At 39.0% G+C, this 25,193-nt stretch overlaps 1 long non-coding RNA gene and 1 other non-coding gene across 2 annotated transcripts in view; one reads left to right on the top strand and one right to left on the bottom strand.

The window, feature by feature from the left end:
• LOC120479362 (uncharacterized) overlaps positions 1-25,149 on the top strand; it is a 57,610-nt gene extending 32,461 nt beyond the window's left edge. The window contains exon 3 of the transcript XR_016145639.1: positions 24,781-25,149. This is a non-coding gene — a transcript (uncharacterized LOC120479362). The remainder of the gene's footprint in view (positions 1-24,780) is intronic.
• Positions 22,195-24,524, bottom strand: LOC120472316 (uncharacterized). The gene is made up of 2 exons (XR_005620949.2): positions 23,492-24,524; positions 22,195-22,649 (listed from the first exon to the last, which is right to left on the bottom strand). It is a non-coding gene; the product is annotated as an uncharacterized LOC120472316 (long non-coding RNA).
• Positions 25,150-25,193: the final 44 nt, after the last annotated feature.

Here is a 25,193-nt window from a genome sequence, read left to right as displayed (position 1 = left end):
AAGGGTGTGGGACCCACTCACCCTACAGGCCTATTACAGATCAGTGGGTGGGTCTTCACTTGCAGATACTGAAATCAATATCCGCCATCTTGTTTCCTTGGTCAAGAGGGCACCAAATTCAAAAATTCTTTTACATTTCATAGGGCTGTCGCGGTAACCGCAATATTGTAGTACCGCGCTTCTGACAAGTCAACCGCAGAGGATTGCACGTAACCGCAGCAACCGCGATATTCACGTTTTTTTTTATAAGGCTATACCCTTCTTGTTTTGAACTTAATGCATGTGTATTGAATGTTAAACAAGTTCATAATGATAAAAAGACTGTTTATCATGGTGATGTGTAGCCTACAGGCTTCACACAGACAGTAAATGATCGGCAGAGCGTGTGCAATTACCTGCGTCTGTCTTTGAAGTCGTGAAAAGCTTGTCGTGTCAAAGGGAAGCGAAATATTTGTCGCATCATCATTTTAACGTTCTCTTCACGGATATTTTCCCATAAATGCGCGTCAGCAGCAGCGCTGGTCAGCATCCCACAGCACAAGGAAGTCGCGGGGAAATAAAATCAGTGAGTCACGCATTGAATCAATGCTATATGAGTCTCTATGTGAAGCATCAGCTTCAGCGTTGCCCATGCGATGCATTGCTGCTCAGCTGAGCCTTGAAAAGTTGAACCTCAAAGTTAAAAATAATTAACATCTTGTTTCTTTACATCTCTTTTAATGAATCAGCTTTTTTAAACGTCTTCGTTGAATGAACGGTTCAATGACTCGCTCAAAGTCCGTTGTCATAACAATATGCGCGCTGAGTGAAAGTCTTTCAATGCGCATATACTGTAGACGCTGTTTAGTTTCGGTTACATTGGTTACTGAAAACGTCCTCGTTTTGTCCACATCGTAAACTTTATTTATAGCAACAAATACATATAAATTAAATAAGTAAATAAATGGCGGTAATACCGCATATCACGCTATTGAGCCACTCAACATTACCGCAAGGGAAATTCCATAACCGCGACAGCCCTAACATTTCATCACATCAGCTTAGTCACATGCAAAATGCTATTAAGGACACATCTCCTGTGTGGAGAGCTATTTGTGTGACACAGAGCTGCTATCTATGTAAAGCGCTCCAAGCCGATTACCAAATCCATTTTTGTTAGGAAGTTGCCGAAGAAGGCAGCTGCCTATTTAGGTAGTAGGCATTGAGGCGGCTCACAGGTTTTGGAACGGAGCTCCACCTTTCATGTTCTCATTACATTCATGTGTGTTTGACGTGTCAGGCTGATGTTAAATATTAATGCTCGTCTGAATAAAACGGCAAAGTTACGGCTCTTCCTCATTGTTCTGCTCCTTTTGTCCTCTGTGTTTTGTTTTGCCTCTCACTTGTCTACTTTTCTTTCCTCTCCGAATAAAGGAAGATCCCTTTACCCCCGCAGAAATATACTCCCTGCCAGCCATTCTGCTCTCCTGCTTTTCATCCCTCTTTCTTCTTCTTCCATCAATCTCTCTTTCAGTCTTTGTCGCACCATTTGTTCCCATTCTCTCCACCTTTTTTTATTCTCCCTCTCATCACAGGTTCACTGGGATGAACACACTCATGCAGCATTTTTGCTTTCAGTGTGGAAAATCACAGCCAATCATGTTATACTTTCTGATTCATAAATGCTTATTTGGAGCAGAATTTTAGACCAATCAAAATTCACATTGGGAGGAGCTAGGCAACTGAATAGAACAACTGGCCTGTCATAAATGATTTGCACAATAGACGATTTACTTGAATGCTTTTATTGCTTGTCATACATATAGGAGAGGATAACAAGAAATAATAGGGTGAAAAAGGAATAATGAAATCAAAACATTTACGAAGCCAGACCCAAACTCAAATTGTCCGACCTTCACATTGTGTCAGATCATGTCAGGGATTGACTGGCTATTGGGAGGCCCTGAATTTTTTCCCGGTGGATCTGTCGACTTGCCAGCTGTCAAAACCAAATTTAGATATAAAGTAAATCCCCAAAGGTTTTTAAGAGAGGAAAAAGTGCCTGCAATTTAAACCATAGTGACGGATGTATTCCTTCCCCGTCGCCGGCTGCCACATCCCACTTCTGTTGCTATTTGTCTGCACATGAAATCAATTCAGTCACATGAGTCTGCTCACCTGCTAGAAGACAAACATAATGGGGGATGGATGCTTGTACAGTCCCAAAGGTCTCAAACACTTTATAATAAAGGTTAAAATGTTCACATTAATTAATGTATTATGAAATAACAATGAGCATTTAGTAATCTAGGTTTATGTTCATTTTAAATATACTATTGTTATTTGTCAATTCACGTTTGCTCATAATACGTTAACTTATGTCAGTATATGTAGAAATTAACATTAACCAAGACTAAGAAATGCTGTATTTATGATCAATATAATAAATGCTGTTGTTTAATAGGATTCAAATAGTCACTGATGCTCCAGTAGGAATCGCAATGCATTACTTTTGAACAGGATGAATATGTCCCAATTGTTTTTATAATTTATTTTTAATATATATATATATAAAATGGTTGCATGGTTCCATGGAAGACAAATTAAGTACAATTTACCTTGTATTCACCTCCAACTCTTAATGCACTGTGTTTCCTTCTGGAGTATCAGTGCATGTTTAAACTTTTTTTAATATTTGTGTTTGAGTCCCTCAATTTTACTCTTTTCACACGGTCACTGGAAAGGGTTCAAATATGCAAAAGATGCTGGAAAACTGAAAGATTTGCAGGACCTGATGGATTTTTCTAAAGAACATTGGGCAGTTTAACTTCTCAGGACATCACAAAAAAAAAAAAAAAAGTATTCTTTAGAGAAGTATGCGTTCAAGTGTTCCTCATTTATGCATAATTCCCAGCCTCTTTGCCCCAGTGCATCCCTATAGTATGAACACTACCCAAACAGACCACGTGTCAGACCACCCTCATGCACTTGAGCAGAAACTGGTTTTCACTGTACATGTTGACAAAAGCTACAATCTTAACATGGTTTTTCATATTGAATAATGAAACAATTGTTCACATATATGCTTAAATGCTCACTGGCTCGCACACTTCAAACAAAACGGCTTCAGGCTTTATTTAGAATTCGCATAAACTGAACAACAAACGAGTTTAGATTAGTTCGTCACAAACAGATATGATACACAAGCAACTTGAAACGCCTCGCCACAACTGTCTGGATTCGCTTTGTACTACAAAACCAATTTGTCCAAACATATAATCAGCAAGGAGGGATGCGTGTGGCCTTTTCTTCCATCGACTTCTCTTTCTTATATACTTGTGGTGTGCATGCAAAGCATATTTACACATAAAAGGATATGCGAGTGTCATTTGCACAACGATACTTTCCGTGTGCTCTCCAAAAGCAAAACCTCTCTAGGGTATTCATTAGTGAGCACTTTATGCCCCACACACACACACACACAGGCCTGTCACCGGATCACAGCTAGTGCGAAAATAGCTCCATTTGGACTATCTGTAGTTATAGCTGTCAGTACTATAGATCTGCCGGCCCGAGAGGAGACGCCTAATGTATAGCAGCCCCTAAAACTGCATATCATGAACATCAAATAGCTTCTCTGCTTTGTAGTTCAAGTTTAAGACCCGATAAGTGTTACGTCTCCGGCTCATCTCTCGGAACGGGTTCATTTGCAGCAGATTTAATGATAGTGCATATCGAATATTCCTCCCAATGTTTAGTCTGCCTCATTCTCTCCCACCTCTCCAAGAAGAGAGAATGACGTCAGTATAAACACTTTTCTTCCTTTTCTAATGACTTCGTATAGTCTTTAGACTCATGCGCGTTTGTTTGAACTTGTATGATTGTTTTGTCAGATGTGATGTGGCCCGTCGTTGCCCCTCCGTTACGGCGACCCGAGTTCGGCGGCTGGGCCGTGCCTTGTTTTTCACTGTGTGGGTGTGTGTGTGTGTGTCTGTGAGTGAGTGAGGGGGGAGTCTGTGGCTGCTTTGGCAGGGCTGCGAGGCGTCAGCGCTTTGCCTCATGGGACGTCCTGGCAAAGTCACATACCCACAGCACATACACACACACACACACACAGACGCGCACACATTGACACAGATACAGACGCATACCCGCAGCTCTGCAGTCTAGATAATTAAAACCACACACACAGCAAAACACACCCCCATCTTCGCTGTCACAGAATCGTTCTCCGTTCTCTCCTTTAATATTACCATACACACACTGTTCGTTTTTATTTCATGTTTGTCTCACACACTTAACCCTCCAGTGAGGGTTTGTCGAGACACTTGGCGGTAAAATGGGTGCGTTTAGTGAGATGACAGAACCCAAATATTCCAAATGTGTGAATCCTCACAGATTTCCCAACATTCCATGTTGTTGTTCAAGTTTGTTTGTAACTGGACAGTTGTAATTATCTCTAAATTAGCAACATCTGTGGCCCAATTAGCATTTTTGCATGTGAAGTGACTAAGTGCGTGCGTCTACAGCCCCGAGGGTTTCAAAAATGTCTTGTCTGTGTGTGTTGTCTTCGCCTGCGAGTCTGTTTCTTGTGGAATCAGACTTTTCTGAAGTATTTTCCCATAAAACTCAAGCCTGGCTGTGGTTTCGAGCCTGCAGTTGCTTTTTCCCCTCTCTTTTTCTGTCATTCTCTCTTTCCACTTTTTTTTTTTTTGCGCCGGGTAAAGTTTCATTCACAATTGCTCTGTGAATGCTTCTGGTCTTCCTCTGATGATCTGTCGCTTCGCGGAGGAGCGTTGGGGTGGGATTAGAGCGATGGAGGTTGATGTGACCTCATGCAAACACGCATACACGATCAACGCAAACACACGCTTGTTTGCTCGGGGGAATTGATGGTGGAGATCGAGACTTTTCGTCTCAAGCTGTGGTCGTGCTGGAAAAAACAAAATGAACACATAATTACTCCAAGATGGAGGATATCATTTTGATTTGCTGAAATATTTGGTGGATACATTAAGTTAAATCTAAATTATAGGCTTGAGACTTAGAGTGTTTAAGGAGAAATGGGTTCTTGTTTGGGTTGAGCTGAGGATGAATGGAGAGCGGGAAAACTCTCTTCCTGTGATTATAGAAAGGGAGCGAGAGAAGAAGAAAATAGAAGCTAAGAAAGTAGTTATGTGTACTGTCTGACCACACATCTTTCCTTGCATGCATATATGTTGGATTCAGATTGCATTTTGCTGGAGAATATAGAGTTTTTCTTCAACTTGGACGTGTTTGGCTTATAATACACACATTTCTGTGCACTTTTAATTCCATTGTCATTTTTTTCTGATACATGTAGGAAGAAAAAAAAACACTAGGGGTGGATCGAAATTAATTCAATGGTATCGAAATCGAAATAAAAAATGGTATCGTCAATACTGCCACGCCCCATGTCGCGTCCGTGATGGAAAGTTCGGATCGTTTTACTGACTCTATTGTTCAAACTAAACTTTTTTTCTAGTCATTTCAGGGGCTTTAAATGTTATACTATTAAGTTATGTTACTTGTTTTTGTTATATTTTAAATTTGGCAATGGTGTAGTGTACATTGTGAACAAATTATATTGCATAATGCATAAATGTGTAGTCTAAAAATTGCATAGCAATCTGCGCTTTACATTTTTTTTTTAAATCGAAAATCGAATCGAATCGTGACCTTAGAATCGATAACTTAATCGAATCGAGGATTTGGAGAATCGTGACACCCCTAAAAAACACAGCAGTCAAATCGCATCTCAAATTATAGTGTAATTTTATTCATTCTTCTTAAACATTCTTGGAATAAAATAGCTGATCCATTTGTGTTACTAAGGCAAATTTGCATAATTTGACACAAATACAGACTCAATAATATTAATTTCTCTTTATTTTTTTGTCTATATTTATCACACATATCTCATGTTTCATATCACTGATATTGTTGTCTCCATGTTAACCAAGTACCCTATACTAACTTAAAAAAACGAACATTTTCCACATAATTTAGCATAATAAGCCTATATTAAACCAAATGAATTGTTAAATTATTGACTAATTTCAAATCCTCCAATTATGTCTAAAATACTAGAAAAAGTGTCTTCTTTGTGTCTAGTTACTTCTTACCTAGTACAGCTTCTGAAGGCTGTGTCTCAATACTAGTTTTGCTTGTTCTCAGTGCTGTTTTTGACACAATAGATCATGACAGAGTCCAGACAGAGGCATTAGGGTGGTTTAGATCGTACCTATCTGATTGTTATCATTTTGTCTATTTAAACAGGCAATTATCCAAGTTAACGTAATTAAATTATGGAGTGTTGCAAGGGTCTGTTTTAGGATCTCTGCTATTTTCAGTATTCATGGAATTATGTTACGCAGTTATGCCACTGATACTCAGATATATATTTCACGACCAGAAGAAATCTCTATTTTCCAAGTTGACAGAGTGTGTTTAAGATTTAAAATATTGGATTATTACAAATTTTCTTCTATTAAATTTGGATAAGACTGAGGTATTTCATATTGGACGACCCAAAACCCAAACAATCTCTTGGAATACAATTTGCTTCATTGGATGTTGCTTCATCCTCTACAGTTGGCCTGGGTGTTATATCAGACAGACAGCAACTTGTCATTTGATGATCATATTTTCAAAATGTTCAAGCTACGAAACATGTTATCTGGTTCTGATGCAGAAAAGCTAGTTTATGCATTCATGACCTCCAGACTGGATTACTGTAAAGCTTTGCTGGTTGTCCTCCTGCATCCTCAATAAACAAACTACAGTTAGTCCAAAAGTCAGCTGCTAGAGTTCTTACCAGATCAAGAAAATATGATCATATAACATCAATTTTATAATCTCTACACTTGTTACATAAGTTCTGTATCGATTACAAAGTATTACTACTGACCTAAAAGGCCTTAAATTCAGCTGTGTATTCACAATCCATCACGCTCCGTAAGGTCACAAAACTCTGGGCTTTTGGTAGTACCTGTGATATCTAAGTCCACTAAAGGAGGGAGAACTTTTCATATTTGGCTCCTAAAGCCTGAAATAGCCTTTCTGGTAATGTTCGAGGCTTATTCTCCCATTTTGGAAGATTTTAGATGACCCAACACGTGTTTTTTCCTCAAATTTTCAAATGTATTGTTTCAATCATATTATAATTTACAGGTCTAGGACAAATGTAAAACAATTAAATCTATGCATAATGGCATTTGAAAAGCATCAGAGTGACACTTATTTGTCCCCACCTCTCGTCCTTAATGGCACATATAATTGTAGCATCGGGCTACAAAAAAAGAAGAGAAGAACAGAAGTAAGACAGATAGCAGAAGAAAGAGAGAATCAGAAAGTGAGCGGGTTTCGAGCGGATGTTCATCTCAATATGAGCATGTGTGTAGCACATGGCCGTTTTACGCTGTGATGATGGGCCAACATAAACCAGCCCACTTCCTGTGGACAGCACTCTTAGGGTCTGTCACTTCCTGTCCTTACTGAAAGAGATCCTAGCTCAATTCTGTTATTTTTAGACTGAAGCTTATGTCAAAGTCAGGTGCTCTCCTAGAATGAATGGAGACCCTTGAATTGCCCATTGTCCTGAGTAAGATCAGTAGATGTTGTACTATCAGAGTATCTTTATCCATACTGATACTGTTCATTTTGGTGTTGCTGTAAATGATAATGCACAGTATTTTCTGCACACAGATAAAGTAGGAGCTACTGTTTTTCATTAAAAGTTCATAAGTGATTTTAATCATTTGCTAACTTCAAACATCAACTTCTGTCTAAAACCCTGTCCTCCAAATTGCATTCCTCCTTGCGTGTGACGACTCGATTGGGACTACAGCCGGGTTTTAGACGTCACTAACCCATACATTTACATCAACCCTACATCAACAATTCTGTAGAACAATTAAATTGAGGTCGCTTAAACTACAGTCCACCTTGTTGCTCTGGTTCCATTTGTGTAAAAAAAAAAAAAACCTGCACTAAATCACAATGCAGTGCAACTACAAGAACAAAGTATAATCAGTCTTTTCTCTTTTTTCCCTATTTTTTTTAGAAGATTTATTTAATAGTGTAAAACACGTCCACCCTGTTCTAAATAGATTTAAAAATTACTAAAATTCTTGCTAAGTGTTCAATTATTCCTTCTGTTTGCATTTTTCTTTAATGCTTATAACGCCCACCCTGTTAAGGCCCACTCTGTTACAATTTGCATTGTAAAAATGTTATGTAACATCATCATGGTGGTGAAATTTTGAATATTTAGTCAGGATTATGAGATTGTACTAGCCTGAGCTTGACCAGTGTGTTTAAGATGGACATTTTCTGACATTTTTCCAACCTGCTCAGTCCAAAATCCACCAAACTGTAGGAATTTCACACTTTCATTCATCAAATTTGCAGAAAGGCACTTTCATGTTGTGCTCATGGTTGTGATGTCATTTGTGCAGTTTAGTTCTCTCAATGAACTGAGAAGAAAGTTTTGCTTTGAATAGAAGTTTTGCGTTACTACAGTAAATAGTAAAAAAAAGCAAAGCTTTTCCATGATGTGCAGTTAACTTTTTATTTTATTTATTTTTTAGAAATGTCTCTTAAACAACAAATCTCTACACTGAACACTGAGCATATTTTCATGATCTCCTGCTGGTTCATGTACCCCTCCATTCTCATTCACCGCTTTATACGGCTGTACAATTTGCGGTGAGAGAAACAAACATCTCCAGCCATCAATAACTCAGCTCTTCCTAAAAAGTCCCCATATTCTGTGACAGAAGTATTTCAATCAAATTCCAGAGGCCAAGTAGTAATTATCCCGCATTCCAAGGCATTTTGTGGTTGGCCAGCAAATGTGTGTCCCTCCAATTAGTGCCTCTCCTGTTCCTCAGTACTGTACAGAGCAATTCAAAGTTTAGCTGGAAGAGTGGACGCACAAAAAGCGCTGTGGTGCGCTGTGGTATGTGTGTGTGTGTGCTTGAGTTTGTGTGTTTCAGCACTTCTCTGACTTTACAAGCTTTACCACAATCTTGGAGCGCCCACAACAGCAGCTCTTATGGCCCCTATAAAGATCCTCTTGCATTTTACCCTGCACACCCACAGAAAGTGTTCATTCCAGTAAACACTAAAGGGAACATCTATATGAAAATGTTTTAAACGCTCTACCAGTCATCCAGACAATTTCTGTCTGTATGTTTAGCTATGGAGGCAAATTGGATTTTTGTGAAGAACTTTGACCTTTACAGTTATATTATATAACTGCATATGGGCTTCAAGTACAAGACAGGATCTGTCACGATGAGCAAGCTAAATTATTATTCATTGTCACATTTATAGAACATGATGCATTTTCAGCTCTTTCTTGATGTGTTCTTGTATCTCTATTTTAGCAGAAAGTAAGTGGGGTATGTGGACATTCTAGTCAAAGAATTTGTGCCGTCTGAATCTTTTAAACATGGTCTGTTGGCTGACCTTTGACCAAACACAGGCCTAGTCCACTGACCCAGAGTCACACATCTCTACACAGACTTCTCTCATCCAGATCATCTCTGACAGAAAAGAGCGGCGACATCTCTGGAGGTCCCTGAGGCTTGGCCTTTGACCTTTCCTATCTTGGGCTTAAACCCTGATTTACAGTCACAGCTCAGCCCTCATGACTGACCCCTGAACCCTATGCCCTCATAAAGAGAGAGTAGAGAGTTTGAACTGTTCAATTTCAGGTTCATTGCTTGCAACACACAGGGGGAAAAAATATTTTGCATTGCCGAATGATTTTGCATTCAGCAGAGTACAACATTCACTGAATATGTGCGACCTCAGCCAAAACTAAGAATGCTGCAGTGCCAACTAGAGACCTGTGGTGGGCTTTCTCTTGCCATGCTTTCGGGGGGTTGGGCAAGGGAATCACAGATCGACTGAGGTGGAGATGTGCCAGACGGGCAGATGTTGGCTAAAGGGGTTCAGCAACGGAAATCCCCATTATCCAGGCCAGTGTGTCAACCTGCGACCACGCTGCCGATGAAATACTTACTGAAATACTTAAATGCTAATATTTACTGCTACATATTCCCAAATAAATCACTGCATGTGCTTCTTACTGCCATTATTGATTGATTCCTGCTCTCTCTCTTTAAATGCTTTGTGTTTTTAAAGCAGGGTAAATGTGTTGAAGTCTCAATGGGATCTATGCACGGCGGTATTTCCGGTGAAGGTTTAAGGATGCTCGATAACGTAGAGTCCAATGCAATACCGAGCATTTATACTGAATTTTATACTCCATGGTTATACTAAAGAAACGTTAGTCACAAAAACAGATAAAATAGACATCCCTCGTTGTGTTTATGCTTCTTTTTAAAATTATATTAAATAAACATAACTATAAAATTACATCTAAACGTATGAACGTTTCGTTTCAAAGACGGGAGGACAGTAAATTTTGAAGACTCTGCCATAATCCTGTTTTCCTCGGTGTTCCTCCGCTTTAATCTCCCCAACCGGAAACTGTTGAGCATCCTTGCGTCAAATGCGGAACTTATGCGTAGCCCATTGCATGAAGTTTTTTTTATGTTCCAATTTTTTTTTTTAATACATTGCACATACAGTGCAATTCAAAATATACTTAAATACATAAATTATACATAAAATATACAATAAATACATAAAATATACTTAAATTAAATTATTAGCTGACATTTTATTTTACAGTATTCTTTTTACACGTGGTACATATACTTAAATAATAGCTATAAATTATTGTAGTTGAATAACTATATGCTTAACTGCATAATTAAACACAAATAATAACCTTAACTCTAACCCTATGTAAATACATGTAGTTAATTAATATTACTTATTAATATGAAATGTATGATTACATTGGAAACCTTAAAATAAAGTGTGACCCATTATTAAGTAGTTTGGCATTATAATTGTAGCCTATTATTATTATTTAAAATATTATTTTAACAAAACTTAATTACCTATAAATATTTGCAATTCATACAGTCATACAAAAAAGTTATCCATGCATTTAAAGATTTTTTTTTTTTAAAAAACTCATTAAATCGTTTGGCATAACTGTATTATTATTATTATTAGGTGCTATATAAAATAAACATATTATTTATTAGTGGTGCTTGCTGAAAGCAAGGCAACACTATTACTATTGTGTTTTTTGAGTCGGCCCAAAAGTTTGGCACGCTACTCCTCCCGCAGTTTTTGTCACACACCCATGAATGAGGTCTCAAAACGTGCGGAATATTCGGGAATGGTGTGCTATGACTTTTCTAAGCGATCGGGGGTACGATGTTCGCCCGAAGGGCGAACAAATTTCCCAAAAATCCCATAGACTTAACATTGCGACAAACTTTGACGACTCATAGCTCCGAGCGAGGATATCACAGAAGCCTGTGATTTACCACATTTGAAGAGGCTGACAGGCTCTGTAAGAACATACCTCACAATGGGGTAAAAGTTGCACCCCTGGGGGGCAGGAGCTGCCCAAATTTTCCCCCATTGACCCCAATGTTATTTAAAATTTCTAGTATAGCATTATACTATTCCAGGAAAAAGTTTGGCGCACTCCTACGTCCACAGTTTTTGTCACAGACCCATGAATGAGGCATCAAATCGTGCGGCCTATTGAAGAGAAGTGTCCTATCACTTTTATCAGAGATCGGGGGTACGGTGTTCGACCCAGGGGCGAACAAATTTCCAAAAAATCCCATAGACTTAACATTGAGACAAACTTTGACGACTCATAGCTCCGAACAACGATTTCGGAAAAACGTGTGATTTGCCACATTTGAAGAGGCTGGCAGCCTCTGTAAGAACATACCTCACAATGGGGTAAAAGTTGCACCCCTGGGGGGCAGGAGCTACCCAAAATTTTCCCCATTGACTTACTATGGTGAAGGATGTCCCATCAAATGCATGTGTTTTTCCTACTATGGTAAATTGCATAGGGATTTTGTATTGAACATAGCTCTGGATCATAGTGTCATAGAGACAAGGGGGCGGGCTCATTTTACTCAGACGACCAATCAGTCTCTCAGGATCATTGTGAAGCTATCAAGCCACGCCCTAGCAACTATATAGAGCACCTTAGCAACAACTCCCATAGACTTCCATTGAAAGAGATCAAAGGGATATCTCCGGATAGAAGTGTCATAGAAACATGAGGGTGGGCTCGTTTGACTTGGGCCAGCAAACAGCCAATCCTGAATCACCTCAACACTTACTGGCAACGCCCTAGCAACCATTGTAGAGCACCTTAGCAACCAAAATCCAAAGAGGGATATCTTCCATTCTGAATGTCATAGAGGCATAGGAGTTGGTTTATATCATTCATACTGACAAGCAGCCTGTGGAGTTTCATGATTGGCAGCTGCCAAGCCACTCCCTAGCAACCAAACAGAGTACCCTAGCAACCATTTTGCACGACCTATATCTCTGCATCAAAACATCGTATAGAGATGGGGGTTGGTTTATACATTCACATTGACTTTGGAGCTTCATGATTGGCAGCTGCCAAGCCAGTCCCTAGCAACCAAACAGAGTACCCTAGCAACCATTTTGTAAGACCTACATCTCTGCATCAAAACATCGTATAGAGATGGGTGTTGGCTCTTTTTACTCATGCTAGCACATAGAACTTTCAAAATGCTAAACATGCTAGCTGTGAATAGCTACATGCTAATATTGATTAGCTAAGTGCTAAATCATGCCATGAACAATATAAAAACTCTATAATAACCATATGTGAACACTACCAACCACCTAGTAATACCATAGCAACTACCCAGAATACCCTAGCAACAACCTAACAACACCATAGCAACCACCCAGAACACCCTAGCAACCGCATAGCAACACCCTAGCAACCACCTAGAAACTATCCAGAACACCTAAGCAACACCCTAGCAACCACCTAGCAACACCCTAGCAACCACCCCAAACACCATAGCAACCACCTAGCAACACCTTAGCAACACCCAGAACACCCTAGCAACCACCTAGCAACACCATAGCAACACCCTAGCAACCGCCTAGCAACCATCCCGAACACCTTAGCAACACCCTAGCAACCACCTAGCAACACCCTAGCAACCACCCAGAACACCCTAGCAACCACCTTGCAATACCCTAGCAACCACCTAGCAACACCCTAGCAACCACCCAGAACACCCTAGCAACCGCCTAGCAACACCCTAGCAACCACCTAGCAACACCTTAGCAACCACCGAGCAACACCCTAGCAACTGCCTAGCAACCTTCCAGAACACCTTAGAAACACCCTAGCAACCACCTAGCAACCATCCAGAACACCCTAACAACCGCCTACTAACAACCTAGCAACACCCTAGCAACCACCCAGAACACCCTAGCAACCACCTAGCAACACCTTAGCAACTACCCAGAACACATTGGCAACCACCCATAATACCCTAGCAACTGCATAGCAACCACCCAGAATACCCTGACAACCAACTAGCAACCACCCAGAACACCCTAGCAACCGGGTGGTGAGTTTTGCCACTGCAAGCACCACTTCACATTTTCGTCTGGAAATGTACGTTCTAGTTATTATTATTATTTATAAATAGAGTATTTTAACAAAACTACTTGCCAACATGCCAAAAAATGCCAACATGCAGAGAAAAAAAAAACAGAAGAAAAGGGAAATTATATCATAAAGGAGTCGGACCTCTAGACCCTCATGATCCTGTGCCAGTCTCTTAAAAAATATCAGATAATTTGTACATTGTCTTTTTTATTTAATACAATTTATTTATTGTCATATTTATTTAAAACTTAATACTTTGTATTTAAATTAATTAATAATGATATTCGTGATATAATTGTGTAAACACATTCAATGTGTGAGAAAAATATGTTGTTACATTTTAAGGTTTCACCACATGTATGACTTTTAAAGTCAATAAACTTTTCTAGAAAATACGTCTTAGTGAGATCCAAGAAAGAAAATACATCGTTACTAAGAGCTTGGCCATGTGTTTAAAACTACACTTTTTCATTTTCTTTATCATGGACACTCTTATTTGTCATTAACTTAGAATGTACAGATTTTAACCAGCCACTGCTCTATATCCATAAAGGAAACCATCTCCTTATCACATAATTATGTGCTTATAGAAAACACAGAAGCATGGTATATAATTCAGCTACTTACCGTAATTACTGTAATCTATTTTAAAGCATTTGTGATAGCCGAGGGAATGAGTTGTGAAGGGCACGGGTGTGTGTGTGTGTGAGTGGTTCTCCCCACTAAAAAGAGTCTCCATATATAGAAAGACACATATTCTCTCTCTTTCTCTCTCTCTCTCTCTCTCTCTCTCTCTCCTACATATGTGCACACAAATGCACATATGAAGGAGTTTTATTTCCCTTTTTTCTCGAGCCTTTCATCACTGTCTCCATATGTAACTAATTCAAAGTATCATCTCTGTGCAGTTTCTCTCTCACTTTCTCACTCTGTCCCTCTGAAGTGGAAAATCTGAAGTAATTGCTTTCTGAATTAAAGAGTGAAGTCTGAGAAATACAAGCCGTCATTTATTTGTGCTTTCTCTCTCTCTCTTCCTCTCAAGTACAGAGAGAGGATTGTGTGATTGTACGTCCGTCTGACTGAGCCGCTGGATGTACCCCGCTCGCACTTTTACCTCAGAATAAACGTTTCTGCATGTGTGTGCGTCGCGGAAACCCTTTTGCCCTGAAATCATCGTTCACACACACACAGACACGTGGTTGGAGGCGGTGGAACTCTCCAGGTCCTCGCTGGCAGCTCAGAACAGAAAACTCGTTTGGTAACATGTAATTGGATGGCTTGTGGATGACTGTCGAGGAAACGATTGTGTGGGAGCGTAATTGAACAGACGGCACTCTGTATCGCTACGGCTGACACAACAAGGCCTCAAGTTCAGGGTGCTAACTTGACCTGTACCTCCAGGGACCAATCATATCTCTGAATAAGAAAGATACTGCAGTCAGTGAAAGAGAGAGTGAGAGAGATGAAGAATGGTTATATCTCCAGATGATTCTGAGTCTTGAGTTGAGAGGGCATTTCTCATGTGATAATATCAGACTACTTTTTCAAAGTAAAATAAGTTAAGTATAATGTTACATCCAAGTTAAAATCTTACATTTCAGTCTGTCCCTCACATAAAACCTTAGTATGGCTTCAAAGACTTGTAATGTAGTGTATGAGTCATATTTTCTTTTATGAAACTATTGCGTTTTCTGTTTTGTGTCCTTTTTGAAACTTGAGAGCGAACAGTAAAATTATTTAAAAACCCATTTAATGGTATACGTAGTGCTTTCACATACTTTACACGCACAATTGTCCTATCAGGATGTAATTTTTATTTGAAAATGTACACTACCGCTGAAAAGCTTGAGGTCACTTATAGGTTTTTGTAAGAAGTCTCTTATGTTCTCTTATTTATTTAAACTAAAATACAGTATAACAGTTTATAATATTACAATCTTAAATAACTGGTTTAAAAAATATATTCTAAAATCTAATGTATCATCATTACTCCAGTCTGCAGTGTCACATGATCCTTTAAAAACAATTTTTTTAAATGCTGATTTGCACTTGCATTTGAACATTTCTAATAATATTACCAATGCAAACAGCTGTTGCTTAATATTTTTCTGGAAACCGTGATACATTTTTTGAAATATTATTCATGCCTTTACTTTGCCTTTGCCTTTACTTTATAGTATTTTAAAGGGACTATGTATAACTCTTTATGTCATTTATTATTTAAAATCAATATTTTTTTTCATAAATATGTCCTCAATGGTGTACAAATACCTCTGACAATAATCTGACTTATTTTTGTAAATGAAGCATGTCGGGATAACGTTAGCTTTTTTCCAAGGAAGTTCAGGGAAGCAAGTTCAAGGAAGCAAGTTCAGGGACACTGCTGGTTCTTTGCGATGGTAATGAAATATATTGTATGTTAATTCTTTATGGCTCATTACTTTGTACTTTTAAAGCAAAGTATTTTATAGTCACACACACACACACACAAAAAGATTCAGATAATCGATAATCGCTTTAGCATCGAAGCGTATCCCTCTGAATCGTAATCGAATCGAATCGTGAGGTGCCTAGAGATTCCCACCCCTAATGTTATCCTAATTTAACACAACGGTTTGTCCATATTTGACCCAAAGTTAAAACAACCCATAATTTAATTGAAAAGTATGATCTATTGTGAAGGGTCATTTCATTATGTATTTTGCAGCGCTGTGCTGGAATTTATTTTCAAGTACGTAGCCTACCGTGTCTATTAGTTACAGAGTACTGCTAACTCCTTAAGCCTAGTAGTGAATGTTTTATTAGCAGTAGGATAATCTCTCTCTTTTTGGGGATGAGAAATAAACATATTTCACGCAGAGCCGAAGCACAAACGAAACAAATTTTTTCCGCGTTTTACATGACATATGGGTGGGTGATTATTTTTGTATGAACTTTAATCGTTTAATGTGTAACTTTCTATAAATAGTAAAAATGCTACCTGAGTGGTTACTTTTCATAATGACTACTGCTGCATAGTAACATATTACTTTTAATAGTAACATCCAACAATGCTGCATGAGACATTGCTGTGCATTAGACACATATTTACATCACATTTCAGGGACACATCTAATTATTTCTGTCATTTCTTGTGAATCAAAACTTGCCCGCACTGTCCTCCACTATTTGAGCTTCAGTGTAAGGTAACACAACTCAGCTGACACACAGGACAACTGTCAACTCTCTACTTTTCAATCCTTTACTCAGTTACTAACTTAAAAATAAAATCTGTGTTCAGAAAATATATAAATTTGTGATTTTAAAAAGGAATAATACAGTAAGGCTGTTAAATGCCATATAAAATATCCTATTCTATGGCACAAAAAGGAAGTTGCTGGGAAATGAAATTGATGGCCTGCTACACTTGCGGTAAGATCACATTCGCTTTTGCTTGTGTCCAGCTGGTCAGTATGTGGTGAGAGACATACGATCCGCTCGGTTCTAATCTGAGCATCTCAACAAAAACACCACAAGATGAGTCCAAAACTGCTCTGGTTTCATGTTGCTTCCGTTTCCTTGCAAGCTTAACAACAGCGCACACAAACCACAATTACAATCTAGGAGACCTTCAGTCAGGATGCAGAAACAAGTTTTGTGCAGTTGTTAGGAAAGAAAGTGAAAGAGAGGGGAAGGATGGGATGATGAGGACAGATTTTTTAAAGTGACGAGGAGCTCATTCCGGTCTTATCTTGACCTGTCACATCACACAAGTGAGTGATGTAGTGCTTGGCCGTGTCCATGTGTCATAGAGAGCGAGAGAGATCCCTTCTCTTATCAGCTCTATCTTCAAACAGCATGTGGTGTGTGTTTGTGTGCTTTTTGAAGGAGAGAGTATGTGTGTGTGTCATTTCATCATGCAGTCCTTGTGCTTGTATGATAACACACTCCCTGCCAGGGTTCATGCTGTTTGGAGTTATTGTGTGTCATTGTGTGTTTAATGATGCAAAATCAAGTAGAGAGTCAGGATGCTCTTTAATCAGCGTCAGTAGCTATTGATATCATGAACACTAATCTGAAAACTGACAAAAACAGGTGTTTTTACACACATCTGATGGTTTAACTTGAGGGAGTGACGTTTACTGAAGGCCAAGTATGGTAACCAGGGCTTGACATTAACTTTTTTGCTCGCCAGCCACTGTGGCTAGTGTTTTTTTCCAGTTACTAGTCACTCAACTTTTTCACTGGCCACAATTTTGACATTAATACCATGGGGGAAAACTGCCATATAGATATTTTTAAGATTATATAATAATTTGGCAGCTTGTATATTAGGCTGTTGACACTTTAAGACCTGACGCACAGATCTTTTATTCTTTTATGCGTTTTCTTTCTCAGCTGTTTACATTCACTTAAAACATGGCTGTTTTTATGTGAATACTCGCCAAGACCAGCTTTTTGACATTATTTTGTGTGTATTTGACTGTTTAAAGGGATAGTTCACTTTGAAATTAATTTTTGGTATGTTTTAACTTACCTCGATGGCATCCAAGATGTAGGTGTCTTTGTTTCCACAGTATTTTCAATTTTGATATTTGAGCCACCTCAAAGAGCATGCACAGAGAAGTCCAAATTAAACATGATTTAATGACTCGGAAATGCTAGTACACATTGATTGTCTAAGACACGAAACGAGTGGTTTGTCTGAGAAAATTAACAGTATTTATATTGTTTTTACCTCTTGTAACCACAGCCATGTCAAAGAGGTCTGAGAGCACGGGCGCTTCTGTCTGCGCAAGCGCCGGAAGTGATCTCTCGCGCGGTTGTGAAAAAAAAAATCAATGTTATCTGTTGATATATCGAAATCGTCTCCCATTGTGATTTCGTGTACATCTAAATAGATTTAGATCTTCACAATGAAAAGTAACACTTTCGAAATCTCTGTGTAAACAATGAATGACGTACACACGCGGGCCGCTTCAAAATAGTGACATTGGGTAAAATTATGCACTAGCTTGATATTTCCAGATACCCTTTTAAAAGACTACATTACAATTAAAAAATGTATGTAAAATTCAACCTACCTAAATGGCTCGTAGGAGTGACTTTGTTACACGCCACTGCTGAAATCCACCTGCATTCAGCAGGTTGGTGGGTGTTAAAGTGTCAAGCCCTAAAGGTAACCCATACTTGTAATTTGTCCTTTGCACTTAACCCATAGTGCACACACATTAGGAGCAGTTAGTAGTAAACACGCCTGGGGAGCAATTGGGGGGTTAGGTGCCTTGCTCAAGGGCACCTCAGTCTTTTCCTGTCGATTTTGAGAATCAAGCTCAGGACTTTTGGGTAACAAGTCTGACTCTCTAACCATCAGACCACAACTGACCCAGGGTTTATGCATTTAGGAATTACAGCTCTTGAAAGTGAACCCCCTCCCCCACTTATTTTTTCAAAGGACCAATCATAATTGGACAATTGACTCAAAAGCGTTTTTTATGGACAGGTGTGATCTATTATTTCTTAAGCTAAGCAGGTAAAAGGTCTGGAGTTGATTCTAAATGTGGTATTCGGAAGCAATTGCTCTTAACCCACATCATGCGGTCAAAAGAGCTCTCCATGCAAGTGAAACAGACCATCGTTAGATGGCAGAAACATTAGGAATAGACAAATCAACGGTTACACAGAAAAGATGAATGCCATGGTGATCTCAGCAACAATAAAAAGGCCTGGATATCCATGGAAGACAACATGTGGTGGGTGTTCGCAGGATCCTCTCCGTTGTAAAGAAAAACCCCCTTACAACATCCAGCCAAGTGAAGAACACTCTCCAGGAGGTAGATGTGTCATTGTCCAAGTCTACAATTACGAGAAGACTTCACTAGAGAAAATACATCGGGTTCACCACAAGGTGCAAACCATTCAGAAGCCCCAAGAATAGAAAGACCAGATTAGACTTTGCCAAAACCAGACCAGACCAGTTCTGGAAAAGCATTCCTTGGAAACTTTTAATGCATTTCGGCTGTTCATTTACATGACAACTGTGTTTTTTTGGGCTGACAACTATAGTTTTTGAAAACGATACAGTTATCATCTCGGTGTAAACTACAAAAATGTTAACTTGGGAAACCGGTGATGTCATGTGCATGCATATTACGTGTTCAGTCTTGACACATAGTGTTTCTTTACAAAGTGACATTGACAACTACTGGCCTGGCAGCAGAATACAGCGTTTTCAGTTGGTTTCGTGGATCCATGTGAACGGGGATCATTTTGACAATGCTGTTGTCTGTACAAGGAAGCACTTTTCCTTTTTTTAGTGCATCGTTGTCGTGTAAACGTGCCCTTAGATCAACCTGTACCAGAATGACGGAAAGAAAAAAGTATTAAGAAGGCTTGGAACAGCTTGTGATCCAAAACATACATCATCATCTGTAAATCATGGTGGAGGAAGTGTGATGGCATGGGCATGCATGGCTTCCAGTGGCACTGGGTCACACTGGTGTTTATTGATGGTGGGACAGAAGACGGAAGCAGCCGGATGAATTCTGAAGTGTATAGAGAGCCTATAGGGATAAACTGTCTGCACAGATTCAGCCAAATGCAGCAAACACGCTTCACAGTACAGATGGACAATGACCCAAAACACACATTAGAATGGAAAATGTTAATTCATTTGCTCCTACTCCTTTAGTGGGTAGTTTAGTACTCTAAAGTTTTAATGCATTCTCATCCCAAGGCGTCATCTAACTGACAATTTTGACCATGCTTCAATATCCGACGCTTTAGGCGCCCTTTAGCGTCAGTTAGATGACCCGGGTAGGTTTAGGTCTGGGGTAAGGTTAGGGTTAGACCACTAGGAAAGCGTCATCTAACTGACGTTAAAGGGTGCCTAAAGCGTCGGATATTGAAGCATGGTCAAAATGCTTCCCAGTTACATGGCGCCTTGGGATGAGAATGGGCTGAAAGTTTAGTACCTAGTCACAGAACAATAAAATGAGTATGAAAACAACTGATGGATGGATGGATTCATTCATTTATGAATGAGAAATCTGTGAATAATCTGTAAATTCATACTGTGTGGGCCTTAGGAGGATGAAAAATGAACACTCACAACATGCAGTTGTGTTTTCTATCATCTTAATGACATCACTGGTACACAATAATTGGTTTAGATGTGATGTAACTGACCTGCATTCCTTTTTTAGCACCTCTCTTCCTCAAGCTCAGCTATTCGAGAATACGAGAAGCACATCAAAGAGACGCGCTGCAATTTCAGGACAATCACTTTTCCTCTCAGCCTAGAAACCAAGAGTGTGTTTTCCAGCGTAGGTCTTTGTTCAGCTTGTGAAGTCTGAGGACTGATCTAATGCATTGTTCCTGCAGAGGGTGGAGTGCAGGATGAAATGTCTGATGAAGACGTTCCCACAGACACACACGCATGAGATTGAGATGTATCTTCACATGCGCAACACAGACAAACTCATTTACACACGTCACGTCAAAGGGTCTGCATGTAGCACTTTAGAACAGAGCCTCATTCAAGGCCGTAGAGGAAGGGGAGGAGAGAAGAACGGAGGGTCGGGGTTCCATTCAATCCACTGGATTTGAATGACTTCATAACGTCTCAATTACACACATCCCTAACGTTCTCATTTCAGACGTGCTTTCACGCTAAATTCAAAGCGGTGTGCTGAACTGCCGGGGAGCGCGTGAGAGTTTTAGGGTGTGGTGGAGGACATCCTGAGAGAGGCTGTTGATGTAAAACATTTCATTTTGTTGCTGTGGAGATTGGGGAGGTGTGTCTCTAGTTCCCCCTGGTGGGCAGGGTGAGAACTGCAGCGTTGCAAATCTCGCAAGAAGCAATTACTGATCGGTTTGTTTCTTAACCTGTTAACCTTCAGCTCCACAAGGGGGCTCACAGCTGAAAATGACATGCCTGGATAACAATAAATACAGCTCCTGAGAACAGTGTACCACAGGCACAATTAAGGTATCTTTGGAAAGAAGACAGTTGGGACTCTACTAACAATCAATCAGATTTGATAATGCTCAAACAGAAAAAAAGTTATAAAAGTTAAAAATGCCTCAAAAATAATGTGCGCCACAAAAATGTTTTAGTATTTCATGTACAAATATATAAAAATAGACCTGGAGTAATTCAGATAGATAAAGGATTGAAAGCCACAAGTCTCATCAGTTTATATTTCAAATTTGAGGAAGATATAATGAACAATGGGGTTCCTGCAAACTTTTTTCCAAGACTATGTCAGTTCCCTTTCTCCCTCCCCCTGCCTGAGGCACATCCCCAGAAATAACATGCCCAAACTAAAATATTTGCAGTTGCTCAACTATTTGCACTACATGCACAATTTAGACATGTTTAAAAAGAAGACACTTTAGAGTGTATTACCCAACTGTTAAAGTTGAAAAAACTTACACAGACAAAAAGTTATAGAATTTAAAGTGTCTTGAAGGTAATTTATACTGCATGTAATATTTTACAATTTCATGTAAAAATAAATGAAAACAAACCTGTAGGAATCCAGTTAGGTAATTGATTGAAAGACATAAGTCTCATCAGTTTATATTTCAAATTTGAGGAAGATATTATGAAAAATGAGATTACTACAATATTTTTTCCAAGACTATGTCCAGGTACCAAGAAACCTCCTTGGATACATCAAAAAGCAACCTAATGACCAAATGTTATGCAGGGCACTGCAAGCTATTTCAGTCAATTCATAAAATAATGCAATTATAAAATAATACACACAACCATTAGACTTTATGCAAGTGATTTATTTGCACAACAGAACAAAAAAATATATATGTAAAATACATAAGTAAAATATTATGAAATATAAAAAATAAATAACTGAGGTTCTTTGCAATAGAAAATACAAGTGATATAAATACTGTACTTTGTTGGCTTGGCCTTCATATATTGCTTTAGTCCATTCCTAGCTTTTGATGCCACCATCCTCTTGACAATTGCAATGTTCTGAAAAGGATGGAAAAAGTGAAGAATAGTGAAGAAACTGAGAGCTTGCATCTCTGGCTGGTGCTTGGATGCCATTCATCATCTGAAGATTCAACTTGATGGCTGTTGCATGGGAAAGAATGGAAAGATAATTAGCACTGCATGTCAAGTAAATAATTCTGTTTAGTTTCTATATAGCTGGCCATTCATTCAACAATCAAACTGATGGGCAGTCGTTTACACAGCATTCGTACTAAAGCTCATCCATTCAATCAACAATCAATGGCCAGTGATATAGACAGCATTCATATGGATGACCAGACAAAGAACCAACAATCACACTGATGGCCGGCCATCAGACAGGAATGTGGCATTTTGAAAGCATACAACTCCTTCCTATATAGCACATATTTTCTGCAATTCTTCCCACCAATTTCTGCAAAAAAAACAAAAAACAAAAAAAAAACAATATATATACATATATATATATACATACAACATATACATTTACAGTACAACATACATCATATTTACAGTACAAATATTTGCATTTGTACTATAAATATTATGTATATTAGACTGTAAAAATATACAGTATGTGTGCTAGGAAAAAATGTATATTGCACAGGTGTCCAGCCCCTCCATCCTTCAGATAGCACACCACATGTGCCAGAAAAAAACGGCAAACAACTGCATAACCGTACAACGCATATAAATACATATATACAAATAAATAAATGCATATAAAGTAGCATAATCTTTTCAGACACAACTTTACACAATGCATTTTCCGTATGAAACAACTGGAAACCAAACACACACACTCTCTCTCTCTCTCTCTCTCTCTCTCTCTCTCTCTCTCTCTCTCTCTCTCTCTCTCTCTCTCTCTCACCCACCCACACACACACAGACACACATACGTATAATGTGTGCATGTTACATAAGTTATGTATAAAGCAACTCACCGAAAATTGGATAATCTTTTCCGCCCTCAAGCATAATTATCACCGTCGTCACGATCTTCTCATCACTCATCTTCTCATCAATGTCGACATAATCCATCTTCGAGTGATCTCGAATAACTAACGTTACTTCAGCAGAAAAATACTTCTTTTGACAAATCATTTTATGACAGTCTGCATGTCTGCACGAACAGATGTTTGTTGACTAGCTACCTCTTAGCTTGTTATCTTAGCTCTTAGCTATAGCACTGCAGGCTGTCAAAACATGACGGCGGTGGGTGTGGCTCTGCAGAGCCTGAGTTTAGCTCCTCTACCGGACGGAGAGCAAATAAAAACATATGTTCGTGTGAGAAATTCAAACTTCCCGGGCATCGTTGGAATCGTGCACTGGTTGGCTACACGTTTTATCAGTCATATCATGTCGTTTCTTTTATTAGCTTTCGTTGTAAAGACAGAATGATATGATGTGCATATCATGACGTCAAAAAAACGGACTGCAGTGTTTGCATATTTTGAACTAAATATCGCTTATCTTTGTATTTGTGTGTGTGTGCGCGGTCGTAATTTGTTCATTACACTCTAAGCAACACACCCATATAAGGGTCTGCTACCGGGAGTCTGTTTTCTATGGACTATTTTATTGCATAACAAAACCGCATGATATTCACCCTGAAGAAACGCGATGTAAACAAAGGAATAACCATGGATATTACAACATTATTTTTTCTTTGGACAAAAAATGCTCTATGGGATGTTATTCAGTGGACCCTCAGCTTTCCATTCAATCTGGAATTTTTAACAGTGGATGCGTGTCTGGCTCGTTATTACAAAATAATGGTGAGTACTCCGTTTTTGTTTACGTGCGTTTTTATGTGTACTGCTTACCTAAATGCAAGAAATACATTTGTTATAAGCTTTCCATCGAAAAACAGTGCACTGACATCGATGCCCGAGGCTTAGACCTTTAAAATTATATTTAGTTTGCCAAGATTAATGATCTTCTTTCATGTTAAATCCATTCATAAACATTAAACTAGTGGGGGGGGGGGGGGGGGCTTCAGAGCGCCGTCGGTTGCCCGAAGGTTAACTGGTTAAACAGCTGGTTCCGATACACGGCTGCAAAAAGACTGTTTGTATTATTTTAACGAGACACATATGTGAAGTGATAAACTAGGTATTGATGTGATATTTTTACACAAACTTATTTTCGGTGCTGATCTGTTGCTTTTGTTTGTCTGTGTAAGATTAAATGTGTGAAAAGATGTTCACCTTACCTCGCTTCACTCCCACAGCTTATCTTTCCCATGACTCCCTGCTCTGGTCTCCGTGGGTGACGGTCTGGCCCCTCCCTCTCCTCGCCGAGCCTTTCTCTTGGATGAATGGAGCCGGTTTACATCTCCATCTCAGGGTCAGGGTGGGAGTGTGAGTGAGTATGTGTGTGTTTTTTGCTCATGAAGTGTCACGAATGTATCAACGTAGCTTGGCATGATGAGTTTAAGCAATATCCCACTGGTTAACACATACACACAAGATTCTACAGACTCTGAATTGAATTACAGTATGTCAGAGTTGTCATGACTACAGCAGCATGAGAGAGAATACCCACAGAGCTTCTCAGAAAATACTGAAATTACACTGTCATAGGTCATTTCCATGACGACGCCCTTGATTTAGCACCAATCTCATCCCCATTAGCTGTCTGAAA

Source organism: Pimephales promelas, chromosome 11 (assembly GCF_988280905.1).
Source record: "Pimephales promelas chromosome 11, fPimPro1.hap1.1, whole genome shotgun sequence".
Lineage (NCBI taxonomy): Eukaryota > Metazoa > Chordata > Actinopteri > Cypriniformes > Leuciscidae > Pimephales > Pimephales promelas.
The sequence above is the reverse complement of the archived record's forward strand: the minus strand, read 5'-3'. Positions and strand labels throughout refer to the sequence as shown.